This window comes from Sturnus vulgaris, chromosome 22, assembly GCF_052056855.1.
Source record: "Sturnus vulgaris isolate bStuVul1 chromosome 22, bStuVul1.hap1, whole genome shotgun sequence".
NCBI lineage: Eukaryota > Metazoa > Chordata > Aves > Passeriformes > Sturnidae > Sturnus > Sturnus vulgaris.
Window position 1 is genome coordinate 5221203 of NC_142264.1, and position 16267 is coordinate 5237469.

The 16267-nt window shown below is 53.3% G+C and overlaps 1 long non-coding RNA gene across 1 annotated transcript; it reads right to left on the bottom strand.

Annotated features, from left to right (window-relative positions):
• Window positions 1-523: 523 nt before the first annotated feature.
• LOC148221430 (uncharacterized) lies at window positions 524-9927 on the bottom strand. Its single transcript, XR_015808065.1, has 2 exons — window positions 7275-9927; window positions 524-892 (listed from the first exon to the last, which is right to left on the bottom strand). It is a non-coding gene; the product is annotated as an uncharacterized LOC148221430 (long non-coding RNA).
• Window positions 9928-16267: the final 6340 nt, after the last annotated feature.

The following is a 16267-nucleotide window of genomic DNA, read 5'->3' on the forward strand; positions in this document are numbered from 1 at the left end:
TTCCACAGCTCCCCCAGCTCTGTCAGCCCTGAATTGTGTTTTATTTCTGCCTGCTGGCCCTTGTGCAAGTGAGGAGGTCACGGGTTGGGGACGGGCCACCGTGCCATATTGTCAGCTCTCTCCCTGACTTCTGATCTTTTCTGGGCAAGAAGGGAGAAAGGGTCTCTTCCCTCATGGAAACATCTCAAGAGATGCCAGGAAAGCTGATGCAGCACAGGTTTCCAAGTGAAATTGTGTCCCTTGGCCCTAAAATCTGACTTATTTTCACCCGGATAAGTAGCCTATGTCTCAGTTTCCACATCTACAAAAAAAATGTAGTCACTCCTCTTACTGGTTTAAGACTCCCAACACTCAGATGTTGAAGGTCTATAAAAGACAACAGGCATGAATCCATCTGTGTTGCATCTCTAGCAAGGAGGAGCTGGGGGACAATTTTGCCAGCATAGTTCTAAAGTTACCAGAAGGAGCTTGAAGAGTCACCAAGGAAAAAGAGAAAGGAAAAATGAGGAATTTGAACCAAGGATGCACAACTGAGCTGCTTTGCATTGTTTTCTTGTGAAACACGATGTGTGAGGAGGTTGGTCTTGGTTGGCCCACCTCAGTTTGAAGACAACTCAGCTGAAGCCATGGTCAACCCCCACATCTGTGCTCAGGTGCCAGGGCAGCAGTTCACCCTGAGAGTGGGAGGCGTCATTCCTGGTGGCTCAGGGAGGATGATGGGACCTTTTGCAGATCTTGGCAGCATCTCTGGGCTGGGTGGGAGTTGTCTCTCTCCAAATCCCCTGTCCACTGCCACGGATGTGACACTGCAATAAAGCGCCGGACGAGCTCGGACGCAGCGAATTCTCTGTTCCAGCTACGCTGCAAACAGCGGAGGGCAACATTTTGCTTCCTGGAAACCCAGAGAAAGAAGTATTTTTTATGAAGAGCTGCAGCTCAGAGGCAACCTGTAATGGAGATTTCAGAAAACTGGGTGTTCCCCCTTCCACCTCCTCTACAAAGACAAAGACTTGGCAGATGGTGGTGGTGCTTCGCAGGGCTTGTGCTGGGCTTTTTTTGGGAGCTGGGTATTCAAACCCTCACTCTCATTCTTCACTTTAGAGGTGTGAGTGATATAAAATCTGCCCATCCCAAAATCAGCCCATCTCTGGGCTATCTCAACTTCTCAGAGCTCTTTCCACAAGCTGAGTTAAAGACCTGGGGCTGTTCAGCCTGTAACAAAGAGCTCTTTTCTCCCCAGCCTTCACCAGTTGTTGGAGTTAAATAGGCTGCGCTGAAACCAAACCAAACAAAGCCCCTGCAAAGCAGCTCCAAATCCCCGTCCCCTGGCCAGCACTCTGGATTTTCCCCGGAGCAAAGGCACGGCACTCCTTGGTGTGCCACGGCTCTCTCCCCACTCCGAAAGGTGGCTGAAGCAGCGAGGCTGCGTTCCCTCCCGTGCTTTTCGCTGCTGGACACCCATGGGAGGTGATGAGGGGGTCTCAGAGTGGAAAACACGCCATGGAGCTGCTCCAGTCTCTGCCTGCCATCCCCCTGCTCCAGTGAATTTGCTCCAGTCTCTGGCTACGCTGCTGCCAGCGCCGTCACCCCCCGAAGTAGCACAGGAGGAGCCCTCACGGGCACACACGGCTTTCCCACGTGTGGCCACCCTGACGGGACCTTTCCAAACACTGCCCAGCCCACCCCCGCACAGCCCCTACGGGACTCGCCCTCTCCCATTTTGCGGGACCGGGTCCTTGTGGTTGGGCACCGAGCCCTCCTCCCCCCAGCATTGCCGCGACCAATTCCCTGCAGCAGCTGCCTTCCCTGAGCAGGGATGTGATGGCAGACGGGGGTCTCCATCAAGGCAAGGGGAGGAATTTTTTGGCCATGGCAGCCCCTGGAGGGGCTGCTGGCGCCTGCGTCCCGGGGGTGCTGAGTGCGGGGTTCGGGGCTCTCTGTGCCGGCAGCTCAGTGATCAAAGCGCCGAGCGCAGGCCGGGCCGGGGGGAGGCAGGCGGCGAGAGATGAAACGGAGCAAAGTTCCCTGGGTTCGGACGCGGGAGTTGGAAAGGATTCGACGGCAGCTTGGAAAAGGAGGAGAAGAGGGCCGGGAGCAGCAGCGTTCAGCAGAAAGGAATGTCCTGATGGGACGGCAGCCTGAACGCCGGCCAGGATCCCCCCCCTCCCTTCCCAAGGCTGTTTAAAAGCCCCGGACCTCTCCGAGCCCTTTAATTGGCGCTTTAAAAAACTTCCTTGTTCCTTGACGCGGCGAGGTTTGCGTTTCATGCCCAAAATGACTCAATTCCCCCTCTCCCCTCCATGAAAAAAAAAAAAAAAAATTAAAAAAAAATTTTCTCCTTTGAAAGGTTTGCTCGAAGCCAGCTCCATCCCCTCCCCGCAAGCCCCGGCAGCCCCCAGCCCTCGCCCCACCAGCCTCTTGTGTGTATTCTTGTTCTCCCCTAATAATCCACATCCCAGCTGCCTCCCTCTGCCTTCGCCCTCCTCCTCCCTGCCTCTCTCGCTCCCTCTTTCTCTCTCCTCCCCCCTTCCTCCCCCTTTCCATAACTCAAAAGCTTGTCAGGCTGGTTCCAGACTGCTGGCGCCAGGCTTCACTCCAGGAAAAAAATAAAGCAAAAGAGAAAGGCATGCAAGGCAAAACAGCCCCGCCACATGAACACACATCAAACCAGCCCTTTATCTCCCCGGAATGCTCTCCCCGCTGCAGAGCTCCCTACCCCGGCCCAACAGCCGCGCTCCCCATCCCCGTAACCCTAATGCAGCAGCGCCAGGCTGCGAGCGCACACGCCCTGCCAGAGACAGCGAAGGAGCAAATACAAGATCTATTATTTATCAGTGTTATCAATTATTTAGAGCCTCGGTGCAGGGAAGGGGTGGGGAGAGGAGGCCATGGAATAGGCAGTTCTTACCCTGGTAGTTCAGGTGAGGGGGTTCTGCATGGTCCCACCTCCCCACTGGTGCTGAGATGTCTCCAAGACCATCCCTTGCATCCCACTCCACTGACATGGGGTTGTTTCTATCCCTGACCCATCCTGCCTTCAGCAGAGCAGGGCTTCCCCTCACAGCAAGCCATGATATCCAGCTCCAGGAGCATCCCAATTCCAGAGCCACTAGTGCCCAAGTGGACAGCTGCACTACCCCAAGGGCAGAGCCGGAGGATGAGGGTTCACTCATGGGGACCCTGGACCTTGACTCATTATCCAAGGGACCAGCCAGCTCCCAAAAATGCAAATTTTAGCATCAATGTACATTTTCTTAGGCACTTTCAACAGCACTCTCCTGGTTTGCCAGTGCATGTCTCTTCTCCTGCAGTCTGGAGGATGCACCACTCTGCTCATCACCACTCCCAGACTGCAGAGGTGGCTGGTGCAGGGCTCTGGAGCCTCAAGTCATCCTCATATCCAGCCAACTCTACTGGAGCTGGTTTGACTCAGGGTAAGAAGAGGAATGTGTCCAGGGTTCTCCTCCTTGTGGAGGTCTCAGGTCAGTCTTGACCCCAAAAGGTCAAAACCAACATTCCAAACCCAAACCCCAGCCCTTCCTGCAGAAAGAAAATTATACCAGTCTATGCAACCCCTTCCAGCTCTGTTTTCTCTTGGAATTTGGAGCGAGCTCCAGCCCACCATCTTTGTGACAATGCTTGTGAAGGGTCCCAGTCACCAGGCAGGTGACACCCACGGCACTGTGCCCATGGGCACGGGTTCATCCATGGGCCACTGCCGCAAGCTCGCAGATGGCTACCGCAGCCTCCCCGCGAGGTAGCCGCCTTTCCGCAGCAGATCGCACCAAAGTAGCTACAGTGGGAACGTGTGATGAGGTGGGTGTGCTAAGAAGATTTTTTTTGGCAGACTTCAGGATGACTTTATTGCTCACAAGTTCTCGAGTCATGGCTGAGTAACACACTCATTGCATGTCTGAAATGGAAAAAAACCCCTTACCCCAGCACAAAATAAATAGCCTGGACAAAGCGTGTTTGCTTTGCTCCCCTTCCCTGCTCCAGGGGTTCCAAGGCACCCACATGGGCTGCAGCATGAACCTGATATTTCCCCCTGAGTATGAGAAAAGAGATTCCCTTGCACACAAGCACCAGCCCAGTCCTGAGTTCTCCTCATCAGGTCCCCCTTCAAGTGATGGGCTGTGTGCTCAAGGCAGAGGAGCATCACCCACTCTGGCAGGATCTCTGTGACATGACTTTAATTTGGGTGGCTGAATTAGGCTCACTGAGCCCAGACTTTTGCATTGGAAGGTGTGACCTCAGCCTATTTTGGTCTCAAGGGTTTTCTTCTGATGCCCAAGAGTTCTGCTCCATGTTCCTACATCCCAGCCAAGCCATGTGAAGGGTCCTGGGTGGGGTCAGGAGAGACCCTCCGATCACCAGGGAGCATAAATTTCTGCAATGCGGATGCTGGTTTGGATGCTCCTGGGTGCCAAGAGGGTGCAGAGAGCTGTGTTGTCTAAGGATAGAAGCATCCCCACCTCCAGTGCCTTCAGCTCTGAGAAACCAGTAGCTACTCTTGAAAAGCAGCCAATGTGCTTCCAGCCTGGAAGGAAAACTACTGTCCTCTGCTCCAACTGAGTCAATGGGGGCTGATCAAATTCCTGTGGCAACTCAGTGATCAAAAGCTATCAGATGCCTGCCTAAGCCCACAGGTGCAAAGAGAGTGCTCTCCTCTTCTCAAGGTAGGAAAATGAATGTGAGGAGTGATGAAGTGACTTCCCCAAGGTCACCTGGGAAATGCTGCTGGAGAGCCCAGAACAGAACCCAGGACCTGAGGTTTCTGCTCCCAAGTCCTCACATCCACCCTGACCATCCCTGGGTCAACCCCTTGGACAATCCCAGCCCTCCCACAGCCCCCCAAAGCCTTCTGTACATCCCTCCACTGGAGGGAAAGGAAGGTCAGAAGCATGAACCCTTCCAGATGTTGGCTTTTGGGTGCCCTCCAGCCCCAAAGGAAGAGTTCAACTGGGATGGAAAAATCTTCCCCTTGAGTAAAGAAAGAGTAGGATCTGCTTTCTGCCATTTATTATCCCAGTTCTCCTACACTAAAGAGTAAGAACAGATGAGAACTAGTTGGAAGAAGGGGGAAAAAACAAAATTAATTTCATTCCATTGTAACAGGTTCAAAAGGGATGTTTTAATAAATTTTCTACTATTTTGAAAAAAAAAAATCCAGAAAAAACAGTCCTTATGGTTGCTGTGCCTCTTCTTGAAAGAACATATCCTGAGGAGAAAAATGGGGGTTTAGGGAAAGGAGACATTTCACTGAAGATTGGGGGGGAAAGCAGAAGGACAGGAGAAACCCTACATTTAGAAATGTCACAGTCGATTTCGTGAAGAAGGAAAAAAAATCCCACTATGTTGAGTATTTTTCACAAAAACTTTGTGTGTGTTTGTTTTTTAAAGGCTGGGGTTTTTTCCAGCTAAAAATAAAACTCCACATGTTAAAAAAAAAAAAAAAAAAAAAAAAAAAAAAAGTCATTCGTCCCTGGGCAAAACCGAGAGCGCTGGAAGGGACAGCAGCTACCCTGGGACAGCTTGTGCCACTTCTCGACAGTGGTGACACTTCTCTGATGGCGGTGACACCGGCGGCTGCCGCCCCGTGCCGGGGGAGGTTGGAAGGATGAGATCTGCCCCCGCCGCCCGTGAGCGCACCCGGGGAGCCGGGGCGGCTCCGCAGCAAGCCGGAGCTGACGGTCACCAGATCAGGGCTGTTTCCTGGCTCCTGGCACACGGGGATGCAGATGCCCAAGAGCATCCCTGGTTGTCGGTGGCCGAGCTCCAAGAGCTGTCCCAGTGGGTTCGTTTGAGGCAATCCCCGACGGACGCTTCCTGGAGCCCTGGTGTGCTGGGAGCCAGCCCTGACCTGGCCCATTGCCCCAGCCCATCCTGGGGGAAAAGCGGGAAGCAGGACACTGCTGGGGCAGAGCACACGGCTGTCACGGCCGGTCCCAGCTGTATCCTTTTCCCATTTCCCTTCCATGCTCCGGCCGAGCTCCCCTCCCTGCTGAGGTCAGCTCCGGCTATTCTCTGCCCTGTTTCCACTGCTCCTGCCATGCACTTCCCGTCTCCCTTTGAAATTTCACCTTCGCTGCGTCATTCCCTGTGGGCCGTTTTGGGGCTTGGGTTCGCACGGACGTGCTGCTCCCCACTGTTGTTAAAGAGCCAAGGTGGGGCTGAGCCTCGCTCTTTGGGACCCCTCGTGCTGAGGAGCACACGAAATAACCCAGTTCGCATAGATCCATGTTCAGCTGAACAAGCACAAGCCCAAATGCTGAGCTTGCACCAACAGCCTCGAGCAGCACAAGAGTCAGAAGGGAAAACGCCATGAAAAATAACGAGGAGCTGGGCGGAAACAAAGGCTGGGCGAAACAGGGAGTGTTTCCAGATGGAGATGGCCAAATCCGGAGCTCTGCTAGCTGTGCTAGGCTTAACCAAAGCTGAGCAGGACCTGGCCCTGACCCAGGACGGGCAGAGGAGCTGCGTCATGTCACGGCCACCCACTGCCCCAATGCCACGAACGGAGGAAAGACCGAGGCAGATCTCTCCCAGGCATTACAGATGGGATACCCAAGCACCCACTCCGCCGACACGGGGAGCAGCACTCTGCCACAGCGTGAGCGAAATTCCCCAGCGGGGCTTGGGAGTGAACAGCTTCCTCGTGCTCCCACAAAGCCCCAGGGAATTCAATGCCGAGGAGAGAGCAGCTGGGCTCCTCCCCAGGCGGAGCGACTCGCACGCGCCCCATTTTGGCCAACTGTCCTTTCCATGGAGGAGCCACAATGTTGAACAAAAGCTGTCCCTGCTGGCCCCCAGCACTGCCTGCTGCGCTCTCCGTGTGGCACCGGGCCAAACCCCTTAACAAAGGAGGGCTGGAAGCAGAGCACACATTAACTCCGTGGTGGATTTCCCCTGACAGACCCCAGCGAGGAGCATCGCCCACCCCGGCGCGGCAGAGCCTGGGCTGGCAGCACGTGGCACTCACCCATCAGGGCAGCTCCAGTGACGGGGTCACTTGGAGCTGCCTGGACCCGTGGCGTCCCCAGGACACCACTCCAGATATTTTCCAGCGACAGCCAACGTCTGCCAGTGACCTCCTGGACACGGGCTACAGCCAAGCCGTGTCAGCGAGATGAGACACAGTGCAGAGGGGCTGCTCCCTGCAGCTTGAGGGAGGAGGTGGAGAGAATCTCATGACATGAGAGCCTGGAAGAAAGACCTGACCCCAGGTTATAGATTTTTGCCTCCCTTGAAGGCAATCACTGACAAATACTCACAAGTACATTTCTTTGGAGGAGCATACACTCACGGAGACGAGAGAGCTGAGGGAAGGGCTACACACCTTCTCCCCTGTGCTCCCCTTCCTGCTGCTCCTGCCAGGAGAGGCTCAGCCAGCCCAAGTCACATCCCACCCCAGTTCAGGCATTCTCTGCAGCCAGGGATCACATCCTGCTCTGCAGGTGGTTTCCAGTGAAGAGCGGTGCTGCAGGGCTATGGGTGAAACTGCAAACACTTGCTTTGCCAAATGGCTTTAAAGCTTCCCCATCCCCTTGGATTGCATCACCTCTGTCACTACAGTGTTCCCAAGCTCTCCCCTCTTATGTCCTTTCCATGCAGGAAGCTCTCATACAGTCATGGATGTGCTCCAAATCATCATAGACAGTGCTCATTACTTGAAGCCTTAATTGGATATCATCCATAACGGGAAAAACCCTCAGTGTTTTCTCCACTCTTCTTCCAGCTCACGGATGTTCAGGATGGGGTTGATGCCCTCAAACAGTGACACAACCATTTCTAGCCTGGTCCTTAAGGAAAGAGGAAGGGTTTGAGACACAAAATCTGTAGAAGAAAATGTGAACTTGGCAGCCCTGCAACCCAAACCATGTTCTGGATGGTTAAGATCTCCTGGCCCATTGCAAGGGGCAGCAAGAAACAGGCACCATTTTGTGTTTTCAAGCTCAGAAATAGTGTTTGAGTGAGTCACAGGGATTTTTGGCCCTCTCCTGGAGGCTTCAGATTCATTCACTCTTCCTTTCTTTTCTTATTTTCAATAATCTGAAATATTAGTGAGCTGGGCTGAATCTACAGGATTTACTCACCACTTCCAAAGAAAAAAAAAAAAGAAATGAAAAATAGCAGAACAGCATGGTAAACCCCAAGCGTTTAGAGCTCCTGAAGATTTCCAGACACTGGAAAAATCAGGGAAGAGCATTTAAAATAATGAGATTTGCAAGAAAAAAAAAAAAAAAAAAAAAAAAGAAAAGAAAAAGAGGAGCAGAGGACCAGTTGCCTTGCTTTTATTTCCCTGTTGGCTTTCCAGCCTGTAGGCCACTCTGACGTCACTCTGCAAAGCTTGTCTCTGCAACCATGAGGTAAGAAGCCCTTAAACCAGCAACCCCCCCACCAGTGCTCTGCAATCACACAGCTCCAAAAAAAATGGAGAAAAGGAGGAAATGCTGGGATCCAAGGGAAATCTCAAGAGGTTTGGAGAACCATTCACAGGAGCAAGAGGAGCATCAGTGGGCAAGGCAGAGTGAGAGGTGCCCTTGAAAGTCCCTCTCCACCCCCAGGGCGATGGAGAGCAGGGGACAGGGGTTTGGAGCAGGGCAGTGAACGTCACCGAGTGCTGGCGTGGCCGTGCCGTGTGGCTGGCTCACTCTTGGCAATAAGGACAGTCCCAGGAAAGGGAAAAGACTTCCAGCACATCTCAGCAATTTCTCTCCACTCCCAAAGGAAGCGTGTTTATTGGAAGCCATTTTCTGCATAAATAGCCCTTTCCTGCTGTTTCCCACAAAGTCAGACTAAAATAATTTCCTAGGCTTGAGGACGCCAGCCCACAGCTTTCTAGATGGATGCACAGAGCTCAACCTTGAGCAAGAGACCAAAGACATTCCCAAAATCCTGCCCAGAGTCCAAAGCAGAGGTTTTACATCCCCTCCCCAGCAGCACTTGCACCAACTTCCAGCTGCCCCAGTACTTTCCTTTGGGTGTCTCAAAGCCCCCTGCAACCTCAAGCCCATTCACATTCCACACACTTCCCAGATGGAAGCAAGACCCCAAATCACTGCTCAACACACAAAGAGCGAGGAGCAGCTTACTCAAATACCCGGGTAGTGCACACTGGAAAATAAACTGGTCTTCAGGCCATGAAGGACTGGTGTGCAAGGGGAACAACAGGGATGGAGACAGTCCAGTGTCAAGGTTCTCTCACCCCACACAATTTAGAAGTGATATTTTCTCCACAGCAGGGAGCTGGTGACAGGAACAGGTCCCTGTTCACACATGGAGTCCCCTGAAGGGCCCATGCAGCAGCACTTTGGGGGAGAGCTGAGGTGCTGCAGTACCAAGGGCAAGGACTGAGGTGGGGTCTCCCCTCCATCCTCCCCAGTTCTGCAGCACAGGATCCCACCAGACAGCTGCAGGGGTCTGTGCCTGTGCTGCCACTGGCTCTGCTGCTGACCCTCCTCAGCCCCACTGCCCAGGCTGGGGCTTGGCTGGGAGAGGCTGAGCCAGCACTGCAGGGTCCCCAGCAGCCTTGGCAAAACACCACTGGGAGATCATGAAAACCATGAAAACCACCGTGCATGTGGCCCCAGCGTTCCCAGGAGAGCCCTTGCTCTGTACTCCAAGGCCAAGCAGCCCATGGATGCTGCATGCCTGGCTGCTGTCCTCAAGTTTAGGGCAGGGAGAAAAGAAGGAAGATTTGGAAAAGCCTCTGTCTGAAGCTGCTTGGGGACTGAAGGCAGAGGGACTGCAGCACTCTGGAACTGGAATTGGGCAGGACACAGTTAACGCCTGGTTCCTCCTGAAGGATCAGGAGGAACTTGGCTTCATATTTCATGTGTGGGATGTTGCAAGAGGACAAGGAGCCCTGAACCCCAGCGGCATGCGTTCCCTGGGAGGAACCCACGACGTGCCCCCCTCTCCATGGCCGCTCGGCCGAGAGCAGGACCCTCCCTCCCGGCCAGGGACGGTGCCACCACGCCAAGAGACACCGGAGAAAAACACCGAGGCCGTACCGATCCACGGCGGCACGGAGATGCCGGCAGCCGAACGCGCCGCAGCCCAGCGAGCCCCGGTCGGGGCTGGGGGTGCAAGAGCCCCAGGCGTGGCGTGGAGCTGGGGGCTCCCCACGCCCGGCTCCCCGGACCCCCGGCTCCTGGGCGCACATACAAAGGCTGGGCTCCCCCAGCCCGGCTGATGCTCGACCTCTCCGTTGTCCTCGCTGCACGCCTGTCCCAGTTCCAGCAGCCGGTTGCTACAGCAACTGAGCTCTGACTAATCATTTGCGCAATGACCTTTTTTCCCCCCAGAGAGAGGGAGGGAGGGAGATGGAGAGGAGGGAGGGAGGGGAGGAGAGGCAAAGCGAGCGGAGGTTAGCAAGAAAAAGCAGCCAGAGAGAATGTGGGGTTTTTTTAGATGATGCAAGATTTTTTTGGGAGGGGGAATTAGGGGGATGAGGGCGGCAGGAGGGGGAGAGGAAAGCAGGTGTTGAATGGATCCCCCCACTCCCGGCTCTATGCTTCAGAAAGGGTGGATGGATGGGGGCAAAGTCGGCTGCCAGCGGGCAAAGAACCTCACTGGCATCTCTTCCCTGGGCGCGGGGGTGGGGGGACTCCAGCCGGGGCTGACATTGCAGCCCTTCTCCTCCTCCTCCTCCCCACCCCACACCGACCCTGGCCACTGCTAAAGGGCCAGAAGTCAAGAATTTGGCTCTGCCTCACCACCAAGTGCCTGCAAAGGGCTGGTTGGCCCCAGGTCAGCTGGGATGGAGCACCCCAAGCACAAAGCCTGACTGGTGGGTGGTGGTTGGGGAAGCCACACCAGAGCTGAACTGAGCTAAAAACTCCCGTGTCAGCGTTACACCAGCAGGGAACAGGGCTGGACTCTGCTGAGCCAGGAGAACCAGCCAGGGAAGAAACCTGAGCCCAGCTCCAGTGGCTCTGATGGTGTTACTGGGAGGGCTTCACTCCCACCTCTCTTGCCTTGAGCTGAACAGGCCCAGAGTCAGGTCTGGCTCCAGCTCCAAAACAGAGTAAATAATGCAAAAGCCTCTTTCTGCAGAGCTCTGAGAAGAACATGTGAGGTCACATCTTCCTGAGCTGGTAGGAGAAAACAGTTTAGAGGTTGTGCATTGTTCCTCACGCCACAGGAGAAGAGAATAGAAGTTGGTGAAACCAAAAAAGCAGTGGGAAGGTCCTCCTCACCAAAGGGTGAATGGTTGTGCCCCAAGTTTTCACAGCAAAACGATTTGGTCTTTATCCCAATGGGATCAGAAAACAGTCACATCTGACCCTGACCAGCTGCAAAGTGCTAAGCCAGCTGAGATGAACAACAACAGTGACCAAGAGCAGTGTCACAGGAAAATGGGTTTGCTATTGGAAAGAATGGGAAGTTTGAAGAAAAATTAGTTTTGTGGACAGAAATTCCACAACACATCCTGACAAACTGCAGTTCTGTTGTGTGAACTGGAGAAGGAGGACGTGGTATGAATAATGAGCAAACCAAAGAATGAGTTATATCCTGAATGGTGCTGAGAATACACTCTGCACACAAAACTTGCTGGCACAGGACAGGAAGCTCTCATTAGGCAAGACAAAATCTCATTCAAAGGGGTTTTATGGTGGCTGGGGCTTCTACATCTTTGCCCTGTAAAGATGGGTCCTTTCCTTAAAGTAGATCAGACAAAATCCTTGCTCCAAACATCTCCAAAAGGTCCTGGAGCCAATCCTCCTCTTTCAGCTTACGCTTCCCTCTGCCCATCAAAATAATGCAATGGACAAGACAGATGTTCTCCAGCTAATTCGTACACCTAAAAAAGTAAAGTGAGATTCACAAAATAACCTGTGGCTTAAGGCATGTAAAGGAGAGGTCAGGCTGTGAGGAACACTCCACACTCAGTGAGCACCCAACATATTTCCCTTATCAGCACGACTTGGCACCTACAGAAATTCCCACTGTAGCATCTGATCCCAAACTTGGAGAAACCAACAGAAGGGTTGGTATTGAGCCCATTGCAGTGCTTGCACTACATGGGGCATTGCAGGATGCCACAGCTTGAGGCTAAGAAGACCAAAGCCATGTCAAGCTCAGTGTAAAAAGTGCTGCTGAATGGCAAGAGATATTAACTCAGGCTTGGCACTACATGGCCACAGTCACAGGGCTTGCAGATCCAGCCTGAGCCCACGCCTGCCTCTGATCCCCCGTGTAGGTGAACCTGGAGCTGCACAGAGCCTCAAACACCGTGTGTAGAAATAAAACTCCTTTCCACCTCTTTTCAGTTAAATGGCTCTGCAGTTTGCAGAGCTCCACCAAGGACAATTATTTCCAGCATGTGCCGTGCATGAATGCTGTGAGCAAGGCAGAGCTGGAGTTTCATCATAGCCCAGCTTTGTGTGAGAGCAAAGAAGGAGGGGAAAAAAATAGAGGGGGGGAAAAAACCCAACAACAACAAAAAAGGAACTTGGAACTGGAGGCCCCCCCGGCCTCACCCTGATCCCGAGGAGGCTCCACTCTGCTCTTGCTCAACCCAACCCCGAGAATGAGGAAGCGGAGTAGACAGGCGGGGGAGGCGGTCAAGCTGAAGACAAACAGCCTCTGAGCCGGGCAGCTTGGAAAGCTTCTGGAGCGAGAGGGCACTGGAGCCAAGAGCAGCCTGTGTCCTGAGCCCTCTGCCTGTCCACGCTGGGGCCTTTGTGGCCCTCACTCCAGGGGAGGCTCTAGATTTTTCTGAGTCCAGCTCTTAAAGATGTTCTCCAGCATGGAGCTCTGCCAAGCCCTGCTGTGCTGCCAGCCCAGATCTTGCATAGCCCAGCTGTGGCCGGTGACAGCCAAGTCCCCACTGGCCACACCGCCCTGCCCAGGTGCCTGTGTGGTGCACAGGGACGGCAGAGCCGAGCTGTGCTGTGCCATGCTGGTCACAGCCAGCCAGCTCTCCCCCTTGCCCGGCTCTCAGCACAGCCAGCAGCTCAGCTCGCCTCCGTGCTCTGCAATACAGGAACCGCAACACCGCGCTCACTGCAAACGGGATTTCATGTAAAAAATTAAACCCCAGCCAAATGCGAGATATTCCAGACAGCTCCACATGCCCAGGGCTGGTTCACAACATCCCGGTACCCTGCACCTCACTGCTTCAGGAACTTAGCTCCCCTCACCCTGTGTGCCAATGGCCATTCCTGTCTGCCCTGTGCTGCTGTCCCCAGCTTGGTCTCTCCTTCTCCTCATGCCCTGGGGTAGGAAGAAACCCAGCTGAAGGGACCCCAGTGTCTGCACAGCCCTGCTGGTGGCAGACCAAGTCCCCAACATGATGTTGTCCTGCTGATCTGCCCTTCTCCCTCAATAAGCTGGAAAGGAGTTCTTTGATCTCACCCATCTTAGAGCAAAGGACAGTGTGGCAGAGATGCAAAGGGATGTGCCCAAGGCCAAGGAGGACAGAGCAACAGGCAGAGGAGTTGGTTTGGTCCACCAGTTTAAATGTTTTTTATGACAAGCAATATTAGCTGTACCCCAGAAGTGTTGGGACTGATCAGGATGAGCCCACAGTTCCCAAATCTCTCTGGGTCCACCAGCAAATGAGAACCAAAACACCAAGAAGCATCACGTCGTTTGCCCAGTTCCTGGTTACTCACAGGGATGGAGCTATATTGGGGTCATCACATTCCCCTGAGCATGGATTATCCCAGCTATCCACATTCCCAGCATCCTGAGGTGAGGGGAGGACACAGCAGGAGGGAAATGAGGTATCTTTCTCAGGATCAGAAGGGCCATTTCTGGGGCTCATGAAACCCATCCCAAGGGAAAGGATTTTCTATTTTCCCAAAAGAAATGTCAAATTCTACTGGATCTCAGATGGAACAGCCCTTCAGGAGTGTCAGGGAAGCACCAAAACCTAGGGATGGACAGACAGGGGAGGGAAAACCCAGCAAACTCTGAGGAAAATGGAGGTGTTTTTTTCCCTTCCACAAGGCTATCACAAGTTGGGAGCTGGGGTGAGGAAATCTTTACCCCCTTCTGAGGCCAAGCAGTACCAGAGCCTGCCAGAGAAGATGCTGGGGGAAGAAGAACAAGGGCCAGGCCCCACACAATCACCTATAGTGAGTTAAAATTCTGTAAGTTTACTCCCAGTTTGCATTAGGTCACCCATCACCAAGTCACCTGTGGGACCCAGCTGAGAGCGAGCCCCTCGGAGCAGCAGCACTGCCTTCAAATAAATAAATACAATTCTGCTGAAAGGAGAGAAGAAAAAAGAAAACAAGAGGAATAAAGGATGTGCCTCTCCAGCGCCTCCTCCCCTCCCATGAACCTGTGTGCTATGCAAATATATGCAAATGAGACATGGAAGCAGGGATGAAATTGGCTCTCTAAACCAGTGTGGTTTTAGACTAGGCAGTGTTGGAGGCAGCTTCCTGGGAAGTTGAGGCAGAAATAGCTGTAAAAGGAGAGGGACAAGCAATGACAACTGGAGGGGATGTGTCCCCAAATGCCTTTGGCCATGGGATCAGCTCCCACAGAACCAGCAAAGTGTAGCACCAAACCTCCCTCTCGACACCCCACTTCAGCAGCTGGGGTGGGGAGGGGGGTGGAGGGAAATGAGAACTTGCTTTGCTCCTGTTTGTGATTCCACTCATGATTCCTGGGAAGGGATGGCAAAAAGCACTGCAGTGCATGGAAACCCAGGCAGCTCGGTCCAGATCAGGGGATGGCCAACACAGGCAGCCCAGGGTGATGCTCCCCGGGGTGGGCACTTTCCCCAGGGACTGCTGAAGGAGTGACATCTTTCTTACATGAAGAATGGGATCGTACAAATTCCAGCTCGTTTGTTCCAGGCAATTTATCCACCCAAGTATTGCCTTGTTCAGTAACATTTTCTCAAGGGGTTTCTGCAGGGAAGCAGGTAAAATCCAGAAAGTCTGAAGGCTTCGGGGTGTAAACACCATTTGCCTGAGCAATGCTGCTCACGTTGATAGTCAACGCCTGAGTGTTTTTTTGCTGAGAAACAGGAGGGATTTTTGTGTTAAACACTCTCTGCTTAAGAACAGACCTGGCTGCAGAAGAAGCCCCTTTCCTGCCTTCTGACCCAGCACAGGATTTTTACAGAAATAGCCCAGATGCTCTGAGCTCAATGGAAAGTTTAGGATGGACTGCCAACATCCCAGACAGCCCTGGACCACAGCAGCCCTGCTGCAGGGAGCCAGCAATCTCCATCAGCATCACTGGGACATGATGGAATAGTTGTTTCCTGCAACTGCAGGGCTTCCCAAACCCGCTCCAGCCACTGGAGATGGGGGAAGGACAGGAATGAGCCACCATTATTCGTGCACTATGAGACCAAAGGTGCAACACAAGGGTCTGTTTCACACCTCACAGTGGGTTCTGGAGAAGTAGGGTACCTGCAAAAGGACTGGGAAGGATTCAAGGGCTCTCTAGTTTGAGCCCATCCAAGATGGCCATCTCCTACATCGGATCCTCCACCATCATTTGCAGCCCCAGCTTCCCCCCAGGAAAGTCACAGTGCTGCATTCAAGACAGCTCCCACAGCCCTGCATCCTAATTTGCTTTTCATTTTGCTTTATCTGTCTCATTAAAGGCAATCTCCAGCGACTCCGACGCCAGTCTCTGGCATGGCGGGCGCTTGTGTTCCCACTGCTGGGCTGAGCAACTGTCAGCAGTGACAGCCCACGGGTGCCACACTGTCATTTAGTGGCACTGAGCATGGAGCAGAGGCACCTTCCATCCCCTCACAGCTCTGCACTCGCAGTGGGGCATTGAGGGGTGCTCTTGCACCCCAGAATCACCCCCTGACAGATATGATGGCTTTAGCATCACACATTCTCTAGGCGGGGCTCATTACCTGTGTGGCTGGGGACTTTGCATCATGCACCAGCCATTTATGGGCATTGTCCATAAACCTGGGCCCTTCCTATGCCACAAACCCAGTTGCTTTACTTGACCTGGTCTATGACACAGGGAAAAGCTTGAGCACCTTTCTCGTCAGTGAGGAAATAATAATGCATCTCAACTCTGCCTTGTGTTTTTCTATCCTTTCATCTGCCCTTTTTACCATATTTCCCTGACATGTCATGGTGAGCTGCCCTGGCACTGGGGCTCCAGAACTTGTGGCTATCAGTGCACACACTCTCTCCAACCACAGTGGTGTTACACAAACCCTCAGAGTACACAAGAGCCCCTGAGTATGGTGTTCTGTGACTCTCTTTAAAATACAGCCTTAACCCACCTCCCTGAAGAGAGAGAGTTTCTAGGAAAGCATCAT